Source organism: Heptranchias perlo, chromosome 2 (assembly GCF_035084215.1).
Source record: "Heptranchias perlo isolate sHepPer1 chromosome 2, sHepPer1.hap1, whole genome shotgun sequence".
NCBI lineage: Eukaryota > Metazoa > Chordata > Chondrichthyes > Hexanchiformes > Hexanchidae > Heptranchias > Heptranchias perlo.
In genome coordinates, this window is record NC_090326.1 from 141,969,582 (window position 1) to 141,985,643 (window position 16,062).

Below are 16,062 nucleotides of genomic sequence, written 5' to 3' on the forward strand. Positions count from 1 at the left end.
GCCAGCATCATGTAAAAAAGGGAGAATATGCATTAGATCATTGTGCAACACTGATTTAGAGGGATAGATACCATTTTGGCACTCAACGCTCCAGCCAACGAACTTGCTTAACCACGAACAGCTGAACATGTCTTAGACGGCCTGGAGGACCCTCCACCAGCACTATTTAAAAGGATCATGCAGGTGTTGCAGGTTAGTGGCCGGATTATTGCTTCCGGACGCTGATACAATTGTACGTGTTTGTTGAAGCTTCCTATCTGGATAGAGTTGCTATAGTATATAAAGAGTGGTTAGGGAGGTCCTGCATTACTGTTGGTGTCATTTACAACAGAGTGCTGAACAGGATTCCGGGCAACTATGGGTGGCCTGCTAGGGCTCCCACTGGGCATTGAACATGACTGGGAGCATGCAGAGAGACCACGCACAGCAGGTCAAGCTGCGAGGAGAGGGAGGAGGAGAAGGAGGAGGAGGCACAGGGCACTGAGCAGGAGGCCATATCCCATGAGGATCTTCAGGGAACACCACTCTTACCTCAACATGAGCGAAGATCTGTGCATCCGACGGCTGCGGTTCACCAAAGAGGTCGTGACGGAGATCCATCAACTGCAGCCTCAGAGCAGGGCAAGGACATCATTGCCTGTGGCTGTCAAGGTAACCGTAGCGCTGAACTTTTACAGCTCTGGATCCTTTCAGGCCTCTGCTGACAATCTGTGCAACATCTCACAGTGTGCGGTGCGCTGCTGCATAAGGGAGGTCACGGAGGCTCTGTATGAGCTGCGCAACAGGTTCATCACATTCCCTCTTGATAGAAAGAAGCAGGACAAGCGAGCACGAGGGTTTGCCCACATTGCAGGCTTCCCCATGGTGCAGGGTGCCATTGACTGCACCCAAATTGCCATGCATGCTCCACATCTCAACTCGGCCATCTTTTTGAATAGAAAGAGGTTCCACTCCCTCAATGTGCAGCTGGTGTCCGACCACACCCAGCGCATCATGCAGGTTAATGCCCGCTACTCTGACAGCACTCATGACACCTTCATTATGCGGCAGTCCAACATCCAAACTACATTTGCACCACCTCAGCAAATTAAGGGCTGGCTATTGGGTGACAAGGGCTATCCCCTCATGAGGTGGCTCATGACCCCGGTCAGGCAGGCAAACACATGTGCAGAGCAGGCATACAACAAAAGCCATGCGGGCACACGGAACGTCGTCGAGCGCACTGTAGGCCTCCTAATGCAGTGCTTCCGCTGCCTGCACCGCTCTGGTGGAGCCCTGCAGTACCCCGCTGAACAGGTGTCATGATTCGTCGTGGTATGCTGCATGCTGCACAACCTCACCATTATGAGGGAACAGCCCTTACCACCGTCTATCAGGCGAGAAACTGAGCAAGAGGCTGAGGAGGAGGAGGCGGAGGAGGAAGTGGAGGAAGACGCAGGAAGGCAACAAGGTGCACAGGCCCTGTCTGCCAGGGCTCTGCGTGCTCACCTTTTTCATGAGCGATATCATTAACCTCAACGACATCTCTCAAGTCAACAACAGTCCTACACTCCTCACCTGTCCTCTCGTCATGACCATCACATCACCCTCCATAGGATTACACATTGCTTCCTCCCGCAGCCATCACATAAATAAAAACCACCACCAACTGCGACTTCAAATCCAAATTTATAAAATAACACATTAATTGTAGTATCAAACATTAGACTATTCACCCTGGTGCATTCCCTCAGTGCCTGTTGCCCGTGTGCCTTTGCCTTTCCTAATGCTCCTACGAGGTACATCCCCAGTGGCTGGAGCATGGGTGGTGGAAGGCTGCTCACCTTCAATGGAGGAGCATGGAGATGACCTTGGAGGATGACCTTGAGCAGCTCTGGGCTGGGAGGCCCCGGCTTCAGACTGCACCATCTCGGCCTGGGCTGCATTCTGGCCTGGCTGGCTGACAGGCAACAACAAGGGCACTGGCGGAGTGGCAGGGGTGGGAGCAGGAATGCTGTCGTCCGGAGAGAGGACAGCAGGTTCGACTGCCATGGTGCCACTGCCACTCGCACAGGGCGGCACCTCAGGACTCCTGGTGATCAGCTGGAGAACGGATTGCTGGAGTGCTGTTACGCCCTGGAAGCCCCATTCCATGGTGGTACCCAGAGCCACGATAACAGCAGTCTGAGCCTGGAAGGCAGCAGTCTGAGCTCCAAAGCAGCAGTCTGAGCTGCCATGGCAACAGTCTGAGCTCCAGCTGAAGCTTGCAGACCTTTGATGATATCGGCCTGTGCTGCAATGGAAGCCGCGACATCAGTCATCGGACGTTGTTTCACGGTGGGTTCCACGGGTGTGTAGATGGAGGCCACCACCCACTCCACGTGGGTAAAGATGGGCTCCAAGCTCTTCGCAAAGCCCTGTGCCAAGTTAAAGGTGGACTCCTCCATGCCCCTTGACATTGTGCGCACAATTTTGGCAGGCTTTCCAATGCACCAAGCATTTGGTGGTGCACATCCACCAGCCGTCCCTGCAGCCTAGCCCATCGAAGTCATCATCTGATGCCCTGGCAGCAGAACAATTGTGCGACCTTGCCCTCTGGCAAGCTGGTACCTGTGTTATTTTATTTTTATTCGTTCATGGGATGTGGGCGTCACTGGCGAGGCCGGCATTTATTGCCCTTGAGAAGGTGGTGGTGAGCCGCCTACTTGAAACGCTGCAGTCCGTATGGTGAAGGTTCTCCCACAGTGCTGTTAGGAAGGGAGTTCCAGGATTTTGACCCAGCGATGATGAAGGAACGGCGATATATTTCCAAGTCGGGATGGTGTGTGACTTGGAGGGGAACGTGCAGGTGGTGTTGTTCCCATGTATCTGCTGCTCTTGTCCTTCTAGATGGCAGAGGTCGCGGGTTTGGGAGGTGCTGTCGAAGAAGCCTTGGCGAGTTGCTGCAGTGCATCCTGTGGATGGTACACACTTCAGCTACTGCACGCCGGTGGTGAAGGGAATGAATGCTTAGGGTGGTGGATGGGTTGCCAATCAAGCGGGCTGCTTTGTCCTGGATGGTGTCGAGCTTCTTGAGTGTTGTTGGAGCTGCACTCATCCAGGCAAGTGGAGAGTATTCCATCACACTCCTGACTTGTGCCTTGTAGACGGTGGAAAGGCTTTGGGGAGTCAGGAGGTGAGTCACTCGCCGCAGAATACCCAGCCTCTGACCTGCTCTTGTAGCCACAGTATTTATATGGCTATTCCAGTTAAGTTTATGGTCAATGGTGACCCCCAGGATGTTGATGGTGGGGGATTTGGCGATGGTAATGCCGTTGAATGTCAAGGGGAGGTGGTTAGACTCTCTCTTGTTGGAGATGGTCATTGCCTGGCAATTGCCTGGCACGAATGTTACTTGCCACTTATGAGCCCAAGCCTGGATGTTGTCCCAGTCTTGCTGCATGCGGGCTCGGACTGCTTCATTATTTGAGGGGTTGCGAATGGAGCAGAACTCTGAGCAATCGTCAGCGAACATCCCCATTTCTGACCTTATGATGGAGGGAAAGTCATTGATGAAGCAGCTGAAGATGGTTGGGCCTAGGACACTGCCCTGAGGAACTCCTGCAGCAATGTCCTGGGGCTGAGATGATTGGCCTCCAACAAACACTGACATCTTCCTTTGTGCTAGGTATGACTCCAGCCACTGGAGAGTTTTCCCCCTGATTCCCATTGGCTTCAATTTTACTAGGGCTCCTTGGTGCCACACTCGGTCAAATGCTGCCTTGATGTCAAGGGCAGTCACTCTCACCTCACCTCTGGAATTCAGCTCTTTTGTCCATGTTTGGACCAAGGCTGTAATGAGGTCTGGAGCCGAGTGGTCCTGGCGGAACCCAAACTGAGCATCGGTGAGCAGGTTATTGGTGAGTAAGTGTCGCTTGATAGCACTGTCGACGACACCTTCCATCACTTTGATGATGATTGAGAGTAGACTGATGGGGCGGTAATTGGCCGGATTGGATTTGTCCTGCTTTTTGTGGACTGGACATACCTGGGCAATTTTCCACATTGTCGGGTGGATGCCAGTGTTGTAGCTGTACTGGAATAGCTTGGCTAGAGGTGCAGCTAGTTCTGGAGCACAAGTCTTCAGCACTACAGCCGGGATGTTGGCGGGGCCCATAGCCTTTGCTGTATTCAGTGCACTCGGCCGTTTCTTGATATCATGTGGAGTGAATCAAATTGGCTGAAGACTGGCTTCTGTGATGGTGGGGATATTGGGAGGAAGCCGAGATGGATCATCCACTCGGCACTTCTGGCTGAAGATGGTTGAAAACGCTTCAGCCTTGTCTTTTGCACTCATGTGCTGGACTCCGCCATCATTGAGGATGGGGATGTTTGCAGAGCCTCCTCCTCCCGTTAGTTGTTTAATTGTCCACCACCGTTCACGACTGGATGTGGCAGGATTGCAGAGCTTTGATCTGATCCGTTGGTTGTGGAATCGCTTAGCTCTGTCTATAGCATGATGTGGAGATGCCGGTGATGGACTGGGGTTGACAAATGTAAGGAATCTTACAACACCAGGTTATAGTCCAACTGTTTTATTTGAAAATCACAAGCTATCGGAGGCTTTCTCCTTCGTCAGGTGAGGGAGTGTGGGATTCCATGAAGGTTACCGCATTTATAGTCAGAGAACAATACCTGGTGATTACAGATAATCTTTCCAACTGCCCGTTGTCAAGGCAATCAAAGTGTTCAGACAGAGTGATGTTACCCGGAGGACCACCGAATACACAAACGGCCAGAACACAAAACAGAGAGAGAGGGAGAGAAACATCCGAAAGGAAGAGAAAGACAGAGAATGACCCGTTGTGTTAAAAACAGATAACTTTTTTTCGCTGGTGGGGTTACATGTAGCGTGACATGAACCCAAGATCCCGGTTGAGGCCGTCCTCATGGGTGCGGAACTTGGCTATCAATTTCTGTTCGACGATTCTGCTCAGACGAGGAGGAACGCGATGGCCACCTACAGACGCTGAAAGACGTCCTCATAAGAACGGCTATGACACTCGACTCGTCGATCGATAGTTCCGACGGGCCACAGCGAAAAATTGCATAGACCTCCTCAGAAGACTAACACGGGACACAACCAACAGAGTACCCTTCGTCGTCCAGTACTTCCCCGGAGCGGATAAACTACGCCATGTTCTCCGCAGCCTTCAACATGTCATCGATGACGACGAACACCTTGCTAAGGCCATCCCCACACCTCCACTATTCACCTTCAAGCAGCCACCCAACCTCAAACAGACCATCGTTCGCAGCAAATTACCCAACTTTCAGGAGAACAGCGTCCACGACACCACACAACCCTGCCACGGTAACCTCTGCAAGACATGCCAGATCATCGACACAGATACCACCATCACACGAGAGGACACCACCCACCAGGTACATGGTTCATACTCCTGTGACTCGGCCAACGTTGTCTACCTCATACGTTGCAGGAAAGGATGCCCCGGAGCATGGTACATGGGCGAGACCATGCAGACACTGCGACAACTGATGAATGGACACCGCGCAACAATCGCCAGACAGGAGGGTTCCCTCCCAGTCGGGGAACACTTCAGCAGTCAAGGACATTCAGCCACCGATCTTCGGGTAAGCGTTCTCCAAGGCGGCCTTCGAGACACACGACAACGCAAAATCGTCGAACAGAAATTGATAGCCAAGTTCCGCACCCATGAGGACGGCCTCAACCAGGATCTTGGGTTCATGTCACGCTACACGTAACCCCACCAGCGAAAAAAAGTTATCTGTTTTTAACACAACGGGTCATTCTCTGTCTTTCTCTTCCTTTCGGATGTTTCTCTCCCTCTCTCTCTCTGTTTTGTTGTGGAGATGCCAGTGATGGACTGGGGTTGACAAATGTAAGGAATCTTACAACACCAGGTTATAGTCCAACTGTTTTATTTGAAAATCACAAGCTTTCAGAGGCTTTCTCCTTCGTCAGGTGAGCGAGTGTGGGATTCCGTGGAAGGTTACCGCATTTATAGTCAGAGAACAATACCTGGTGATTACAGATAATCTTTCCAACTGCCTGTTGTCAAGGCAATCAAAGTGTTCAGACAGAGTGATGTTACCTACAGGACCACCGAATACACAAACGGCCAGAACACACTTCGTCACCTGACGAAGGAGAAAGCCTCCGAAAGCTTGTGATTTTCAAATAAAACAGTTGGACTATAACCTGGTGTTGTAAGATTCCTTACATCTGTCTATAGCAGGCTGCCTTTACCTAGTGCTGGCCACGCCCCATTTTGGGCCTCCTGCAGCTGCGTTCAACCACTAAACAGCGCGGGTAGCGCTGGCTGCACATAGGAATGAGGATGAGGAATGAATCTCACGTGCTGCCTGCATCGCTACCACCAGGTGGGGGTTAACCGTGCACCGCGACCCCCACGCCCGGTATCGGGTCTTATCCAATTTAACCCACCATGATATTTGGATTGTCAAAAGGATTTTCAAATTTCAAAAAGGTGCCACATAGTAAACTCAAGACTAAGATCAGAGCATGGGAGTCAGGGGCAAGTTGCAGAATGGATAGCAAGCTGGTGACAAAACAGAAAACAGAGAGTAGAGGTTAAAGGTATTTACTCAGACTGGAAGTTGAGAAATGGTGTTTACCATTTACATAAACGATTTGGACTCAGTAGTCCAAAGTACAATTTCAAAATTTGCGGATGACACCAAATTATTGCATATAGTTAATACTAAGGAAGACTCCGACAAAGTACAAGAAGACGTTCATAAACTTGCAGAATGGGCACATAACTGGCAAATGAATTTCAATATAGATAGGTGTGAGGTGGTGCATTTTACTGGGATGGATAAGGAGGCCAGATATTCCTTGGAAAATAAGAGTCTAAATGGGGTAGAGGAGCAAAGGGATCTAGGGGTACAAATTAACAAATCACTAAAAGTAGCAACACAGGTTAATAAGGCCAAAAAAAAGCAAGCAAAGTACTTGGGTTCATTTCTGGAGAAATAGAATTGAAAAACAGAGAAGTTATGTTAAACTTATGTAAGACGTTTGTTAGACCACACTTCGAATACTGTGCACAGTTCTGGTCTCCATATGACAAAAAGGATATATAGAAACCAGAGAAGGTGCAAAAAGATTTTTTTTTATATTCATTCATGGGATGTGGGTGTCGCTGGTGAGGCCGGCATTTATTGCCCATCTCTAATTGCCCTTGAGGAGGTGGTGGTGAGCTGCCTTCTTGAAACGCTGCAGTCCGTGTGGTGAAGGTTCTCCCACAGTGCTGTTAGGAAGGGAGTTCCAGGATTTTGACCCAGCGACGATGAAGGAACGGCGATATATTCCCAAGTCAGGATGGTGTGTGACTTGGAGGGGAACGTGCAGGTGGTGTTGTTCCCATGTGCCTGTTGCTCTTGTCCTTCTAGGTGGTAGAGGGCGTGGGTTTGGGAGATGCTGTCGAAGAAGCCTTGGCGAGTTGCTGCAGTGCATCCTGTGGATGGTACACACTGCAGCCACAGTGCGCCGGTGGTGAAGGGAGTGAATGTTTTGGGTGGTGGATGGGGTGCCAATCAAGCGGACTGCTTTGTCCTGGATGGTGTCGAACTTCTTGAGTGTTGTTGGAGCTGCACACATCCAGGCAAGTGGAGAGTATTCCATCACACTCCTGACTTGTGCCTTGTAGATGGTGGAAAAGCTTTGGGGAGTCAGGAGGTGAGTCACTCGCCGCAGAATACCCAGCTTCTGACCTGCTCTTGTAGCCACAGTATTTATATGGCTGGTCCAGTTAAGTTTGGTCAATGGTGACCCCCAGGATGTTGATGGTGGGGGATTCGGCGATGATAATGCCTTTGAATGTCAAGGGGAGGTAGTTAGACTCTCTCTTGTTGGAGATGGTCATTGCCTGGCAATTGTCTAGCACGAATGTTACTTGCCACATATCAACCCAAGCCTGGATGTTGTCCAGGTCGTGCTGCATGTGGGCTCGGACTGCTTCATTATCTGAAGGTTTGCGAATGGAACTGAACACTGTGCAATCTCCAGCGAACATCCCCATTTCTGACTTTATGATGGAGGGAAGGTCGTTGATGAAGCAGCTGAAGATGGTTGGGCCTAGTACACTGCCCTGAGGAACTCCTGCAGCAATGTCCTGGGGCTGAGATGATTGGCCTCCAACAACCACTACCATCTTCCTTTGTGCTAGGTATGACTCCAGCCACTGGAGAGTTTTCCCCCTGATTCCCATTGACTTCAATTTTACTAGGGCTCTTTGGTGCCACACTCGGTCAAATGCTGCCTTGATGTCAAGGGCAGTCACTCTCACCTTACCTCTGGAATTCAGCTCTTTTGTCCATGTTTGGACCAAGGCTGTAATGAGGTCTGGAGCCAAGTGGTCCTGGCGGAACCCAAACTGAGCATCAGTGAGCAGGTTATTGGTGAGTAAGTGCCGCTTGATTGCACTTTCGACGACATCTTCCATCACTTTGCTGATGATTGAGAGTAGGCTGATGGGGTGGTAATTGGCCGAATTGGATTTGTCCTGCTTTTTGTGGACAGGACATACCTGGGCAATTTTCCACATTGTCGGGTAGATGCCAGTGTTGTAGCTGTAATGGAACAGCTTGGCTAGAAGGATGATACCAGGATGATTTACAAGGATGATACCAGAACTGAGAGGATACCCTTATCAGGAAAGACTGAACAGGCTGATACTCTTTTCTCTAGAAAAGAGAAGGCTGAGTGGCGACCTGATAGACGTCTTTAGACTTATAAAGGGGGTTGATAGGTTAGATGTGGAGAAAATGTTACTGCTTGTGTGGGACTCCAAAACTAAGGGACATAAAATAAGATAGTCACTAATAAATCCAATAAGGAATTCAGGTGAAACTTCTTTACCCAGAGAGTGGTTAGAATGTGGAACTCGCTACCACAAGGAGTAGTTTGAGGTGAATAGCATAGATGCATTTAAGGGGAAGCTAGATAAACACATGAGGGAGAAATGAATAGAAGGATGTGCCAATAGGGTTAGATGAAGTAGAGTTGGAGGAGGCTTTCACCGGCATAGATCAGTTGGGTCAAATGGCCTGTTTCTGTGCTGTAAATTTTATCTAATTCTAATTTGTTTTTTAAAAAAGTACAACTGAGAGGCTTGCTAGGCCACTTCAGAGGGCAGTTAAGAGTCAATTGCATTGATGTGGGACTGGCCGAGTAAGGGCGGCAGGTTTCCTTCCCTAAATGACATTAGTAAACCATTTGGGTTTTTTTACGACAATCTGACTGCTTCATGGTCATTTTTGCTGGTACCAAGTTTTTACTTCCAGATTTTTTTAACTGAATTCAAATTCTCAAACTGCCACAGTGAGGTTTGAAATCATGTTCCCTGAATTATTAGTCCAAGCCTCTGGATTACTAGTCCAGGAACAGTTTCTTATATACTTTCAGTTGACACTACAGATTGATCCGTAGGGACGAACGCACAATCCACACTCCCAGTGGGGAGCCACACTTGCAGGGATTGTAGGTCAGAGAATTGAGACTTTACTTTGCAGCCCTATCTCCGATCTGCATTGTCTGCAAGCCTAGGTTCTCACTGGAAGCTCTGCATCACAGAATCAGCCCTCTCTGATTTTCATAATTAGTGACTGCAATGTAATATCAGTTTTTGTTGTTTTGTTGGGACTATTTGCAAAATATGAGACTACTAAATACCTTATGGATTGGACTGGGAGACTGTTGATTAAGTTTATTGGTATCACACAAAATATAAAGCAAAAGAATCTGATCTGTCTTAAATTTCATTTCAAACGCACACACCTAGAATGCTGTGGGACACTGCATTGCATGACAATAGCTTCTTTATCTGTGTTTTTTTTGACAAACCTTAAGGCTCTGTTGGCGTTTACCCAAAATAATTAATAAAAATGGAATTCAAAACACACCCATATACAAAGATAACTATTGCAGGGCATAGGGTGCAGTTCACTGTTTGCAGCTACTTAACCCCTTCAATTAGTAAAACAGCATTTGCTTTTGAAAGATGGAAAGGTTTCTGAATAACAATGACTTGGATGAAGGAATAGAGAGTTGTATATCTAAGTTTACAGATGACACCAAGTTAGGTAGCACAGTAAATTATGTACCTGAGAGCAGGATGTTGCAAAGGGTCATAGCGAGGTTAAGTGAGTGGGCAAAACTGTGGCAGGTGGAGTTCATTGTGAGGAATTGTGAGGCCATCCAGTTTAGATTCAAGAATGACAAATCAGAATATTTTCTAAAGGGCGAGAGACTAGGAACTGTGGACAAGCAAAGAGCTTTGGGTGTCTATGTAAACAAATGATTAAAAGACAGTGCTCAGGTACAAAAATAATCAAAAAGGTTAATGGAATGGAGGCCTTTATCTCAGGGGGACTGGAATACAAATGTGAGGAAGTGGTGCTTCAGTTGTACAGAGCCTTGGTCCAAGCCCATCTGGCATACTGTGTTCAGTTTGGGCACTCAGGAAGGATATATTGGTCTGGGAGTGGGTGCAGCGCAGATTCACCAGAATGATACCATGCGTGCCTTCAGCTGCCTAGGTCCCACACTCTGGAATTCCCTCCCTAAACTCCTCCACCTCCCTTCTTTAAAAGCTTCCTTAAATTCCACCTCTTTGACCAAGCTTTTGGTTACCCATCCTAATCTCTCTTTCTTTGGCTTCGCATTCATTAATTCTCCTTACACCTCTGTGAAGTATCTCAGGACATTTTGCTTTGTTAAAGGTACTACATAAATACAAGATGTTGTTAATTCTGCAATCCTGTGCACCCAGTAGAGAGTCACATTTGCAGGGTGTGGGGTGGTGGGGGGGGGCTTGTAAAATCATTGCTAGAACGTTGCGGCCCTATTTCCCCATTGGGGTATATTGGAAAGAATGGAAAGAATTACTTCTGCTCCCACCCAACTGCAATGAGAAAGGAGACATTTCACGAGGTGTACCTTTGCTGGTTGACTATACATGTGCCAGATTGTCGGTTATGTGCATCTTTTCCTTTGGGTGTGTCTAAGCTGGTGGACTGTACCTGTATCTCTTGGGCACTTCTTGTGCTTGTTAAAACAAAACTACCAAATTTGAGAAATGAATTTCAATTTGGTTACTGTGCAAGATAAACCAATCACAACATAAAGAAAGAAGAAAGAACTTGAATTTATTTAGTGCCTTTCACGACCTCAGGACATCCCAAAGCACGTTATAGCCAATGACGTACTTTCGAAATGTAGTCACTGTTGTAGTGTAGGGAAACACGGCAGCTGCCCACAAATATCAATGAGGTATTGGCCAGCTAATCTGTTTTAGTGATGTTGGTTGAGAGATAAGCGTTAGTCAGGAAACTGGAGAGAACTCCCCTGCTCTTCTTCGAATAGTGCCACAGGATCTTTTATGTCCAACTGAGAGGTTCAACTTGGTTTAACGTCTCATCCAAAAGGCGAAATCCGAAAGACCCTCCTCTTCATTCACATATCACAAATAATCTTAAAGTAAGATGCAGAAATCACATTTCTCATGATTTGCTGGTTTTCTGCAGTGAGACTGCTGAATTTGTACACCTTTTAAAAACGTAGATTGGAAAGTTACAACAGAAGCTGCCCATTCAAATGCACAGTACTGAATCAATTAGGGCTTTTAAAATCAGCAATATTTAGAGTCCTTTGCATGAGAAGGCCTTGAAATTATGCTGTGATATAAAAGCACCATATTTAATGGAGCAGCTAATCTGTTTAAAATAAATGTATTAATGCCTCCATTAAACAGTGGACGGAAGAATTTTATATGAATGCATTAGGATCCATACACTGGTATTCCACAGTGTAATTTTGAGGCCTGTGAGAATTAACATGCCCATACTAGTTGTAAGTAAAGTTATGATGTTGGGTAATAAGACTTATTAAAGATATTTTCATTTTCCAAGGCAGCAAAAGAAATAACTGATCAATATTTTATTAGTTTCTCATTAAACTTTTCATTTGCTTACAAAGAAAAATGATGAGGAAATTGAATTACTTGAAATTCCTTCTTCCCTCCTCCACCGAGTCTCCAGAACATATCTCTTGATACCCGTTGATTTGTGTAGAAATACTGCACACTGTTATATTTTGCTGGAGTAGATACACATAGGTTATCACAGAGTAGGTGGTTCAGTATTGTAAAAATCTCAGGAATGAAAAAGCCCTCGTAATTCATAAGTGATGAAGTCGGGGAGGACTATATTGGGCTTTCTCATGAGTAAAGTATCCGTAGCATTTAAAATTCTGCAGACTCTCCTTTCCTTGGCCTAGTTAGTATCTCAAAACTGAAAATATCAGCTCAGCCTGACATACGCTTTGAACCTTCCACTGTGTGCTTTTTCAAATATTACTAAAGAGTTCTTAAACTTCAGATGATGGAAGCTCCAGGTAACTATAGGCTCCCTGGGATGGGTATTTTCTTTAAGTTTTCAGCTTGAGTGCTGTGATTCTGAAACAAAACCCATAGTACAATTATAAAATGACCAGGAGTAGCCTTGCTGTTGTCACATTTCCCTACACAGTAGAACTATTGGAATGTTCCTCTGCTTGCCCTGTCTTCCTTCATTCCTCCACCCACCCTTCTTCCCTATTCTGTCCCATCTGTGTTAATTTATGAAACATACGGAACCGATGGATTGGAAAAAAACAGCTGGTCCATCGAGCCTGTTCCACACACTAATGTTGCTTCATGTTGTCTTTCCTTATCTTTTTTAAATAAACTATGATCTAATTTAATTCCTTTTCTTAAGTTAAAATATCTTGCTCCTCAAGCCGCACTATCCATTCTGAGGGTCGGCAGAAGACCATCACAAAGGCAAGTTTTTCAGGTAGTTGAGACTCTAAAGACTGGCCCACTGATGTTATGGATAACACTTCTGACATGTTTCTGAAGCACCAAAGAGAGAGTGTTCCTTTCCTTTGAGTTAGAAGATCACAGACCAAGGCTGCAGTAGAGACATTATGATTGGACTCCATGTACCTGGAAAAAGAAAAGGGAAAAATCTTCCGGGCTTCTTGCTCCTGATGATTGTTCAGTGAACACTGCCCAGTTACCCTGGACGATGGGTGAAGATAGGATCGGGTCTGCCCACATTTACTGACCAGGCTCACACATGAAGAATGTCACCACAGCAAGACACAGCTGCCAGTGTCTATGTAACCACAGTATAAGCTGTTCTGATGAAAGGTCATCGACCTGAAACATTAACGCTGTTTCTCTCTCCACAGTTACTGCCTGACGTGCTGAGTATTTTCCAGCATTTTCTGTTTTTATTTCAGAATAAGTTACTCTCTTTAGGACTGATAATATGAGAAATTAAAATGGTAATATTGCCCATGATAAATAATACCATGGTAAGGCTGATATCTTAGCAGAGGCAAAGTCATAAGTGAATTATGGTTACCTGACAAATAGAGCTACTAATCGTGTTATACGTTGAAATTATAATAGGTAGTAGCTTTTCACAGAGCTTTACTATTCTGCAGATGTGTTATTTCAGCCAGGTGTGATCGGGCCACCAGATTTGCAGATAAGACAATTCATCCAGCAAAAGCAATGCTGGTTTATCACTAGAAAAACACCTCAAAGACTGCCTTCACCTTAACATAGCCATCCCCCTCTCAAACAGATATGCCACTTTGGATGCTGTTGGGGGGGATGACTTATCAGGGGAAGGCAGCAGCAGCCAACTTCCTGGCACCACGGGTAGCTCTGCTGCACAGGCTGGGAGGAAAAAGAGTGGCAGAGCTATAGTGATAGGGGACTCGATTGTAAGGGGAATAGACAGGCGTTTCTGCGGCCGCAACCGAGACTCCAGGATGGTGTGTTGCCTCCCTGGTGCAAGGATCAAGGATGTCTCGGAGCGGCTACAGAACATTTTGGAGGGGGAGGGCGAACAGCCAGCTGTCGTGGTGCACATAGGCACCAACGATATAGGTAAAAAAGGGGATGAGGTCCTAAAAGCAGAATATAGGGAGTTAGGAGGTAAATTAAAAAATAGGACCTCAAAGGTAGTAATCTCAGGATTGCTGCCAGTGCCACGTGCTAGTCAGAGTAGAAATAGGAGGATATTTCAAATGAATACGTGGCTAGAGGAATGGTGCAAGGGGGAGGGATTCAAATTCCTGGGACACTGGAAACGGTTCTGGGGGAGGTGGGACCAGTACAAACCGGATGGTCTGCACCTGGGCAGGGCCGGGACCGCTGTCCTAGGAGGAGTGTTTGCTAGTGCTGTTGGGGAGGGTTTAAACTAAAGTGGCAGGGGGTTGGGAACCTGAGCAGGGAGAGAGAGGAAAGCGTAACAGGAAGGGACAGAAGGTATGGAGTAATAGGTAAAGTGTTAAAAAAGGAAAAAGCAGGAACTAAGCGTCACAAAACAGATTTGAAAGTTCTTTATCTGAATGCACTTAGCATTCGTAATAAAATGGACGAGTTAACGGCACAAATAACTACGTATGGGTATGATCTTGTGGCCATTACAGAAACATGGCTGCCGGGTGACAACGACTGGGAATTAAATATGCCAGGGTATTTAACAATCAGGAAGGACAGGCAGGAAGGAAGGGGAGGTGGGGTGGCTATGTTAATAAAGGAAGGAATCACTGTAATACAGATAAATGATATTGGAACAAAGCATCAAGATAATGAAACAGTTTGGGTGGAGATAAGGAATAATAAGGGAAAAAATACATTAGTGGGCGTAGTATATAGGCCTCCTAATAGTTGCAACTCTGCTGGAAGAAATATTAATCAGGAGATAGTCGGGGCATGTAATAAGGGAACAGCCATAATTATGGGGGATTTTAATTATCATATTAACTGGACAAATCAAATTGGGCAGAGCAGCCTTGAGGACGAGTTCATTGAGTGCATCAGGGATGGATTTCTTGAGCAGTATGTAACTGATCCTACAAGGGGGCAGGCAACCTTGGACCTGGTCCTGTGTAATGAGTCAGGATTAATTAATAATGTCCTAGTTAAGGATCCCCTTGGAACGAGCGACCACAACATGGTTGAATTCCATATCCAATTAGAGGGTGAGAAGGTTGATTCTCAAACAAGCGTACTGAGCTTGAATAAAGGAGACTATGATGGTATGAGAGCGGAATTGATTAAAGTGGACTGGGAAAATAGATTAAAGGGTAAGACGGTACATGAGCAGTGGTGTTCATTTAGGGAGTTATTTTACAACTTTCAAAATAAATATATTCCACTGAGGAAAAAAGGGTGTAAAAGAAATGACAGCCATCCGTGGCTAAGTAAAGAAATCAAGGATAGTATCCGACTAAAAACAAGGACATATAAGGTAGCCAAACTTAGTGGGAGGATAGAAGATTGGGAATTCTTCAAAAGACAGCAAAAAGTAACTAAAGGATTGATTAAGAAAGGGAAGTTAGATTATGAAAAGAAATTAGCAAAAAATATAAAAACAGATAGCAAGAGTTTCTATAGTTATATAAAAAGAAAAAGGGTGGCTAAGGCAAACATAGGTCCCTTAGAGGATGAGACCAGGAAATTAATGGTGGGAAACATGGAGATGGCAAAAATGCTGAACAAATATTTTGTTTCAGTCTTTACAGTAGAGGACACTAAGAATATCCCAACACTGGACAAACAGGGGACTCTCGGGGGGGAGGAGCTAAATACGATTAAAATCACTCAGGAGATGGTACTCAGTAAAATAATGGGACTCAAGGCGGATAAATCCCCTGGACCTGATGGCTTCCATCCTAGGGTCTTGAGGGAAGTGGCAGTAGGGATTGTGGATGCTTTGGTGATAGTTTTCCAAAATTCCCTGGACTCAGGAGAGGTCCCGGCAGATTGGAAAACTGCTAATGTAACACCGTTATTTAAAAAGGGTAGTAGGCAGAAGGCTGGAAATTATAGGCCAGTTAGCTTAACATCTGTGGTGGGTAAAATTTTGGAGTCTATTATTAAGGAGACAGTAACGGAACATTTAGATAAGCATAATTTAATAGGACAAAGTCAGCATGGCTTTATGAAGGGGAAGTCATGTCTGACAAATTTG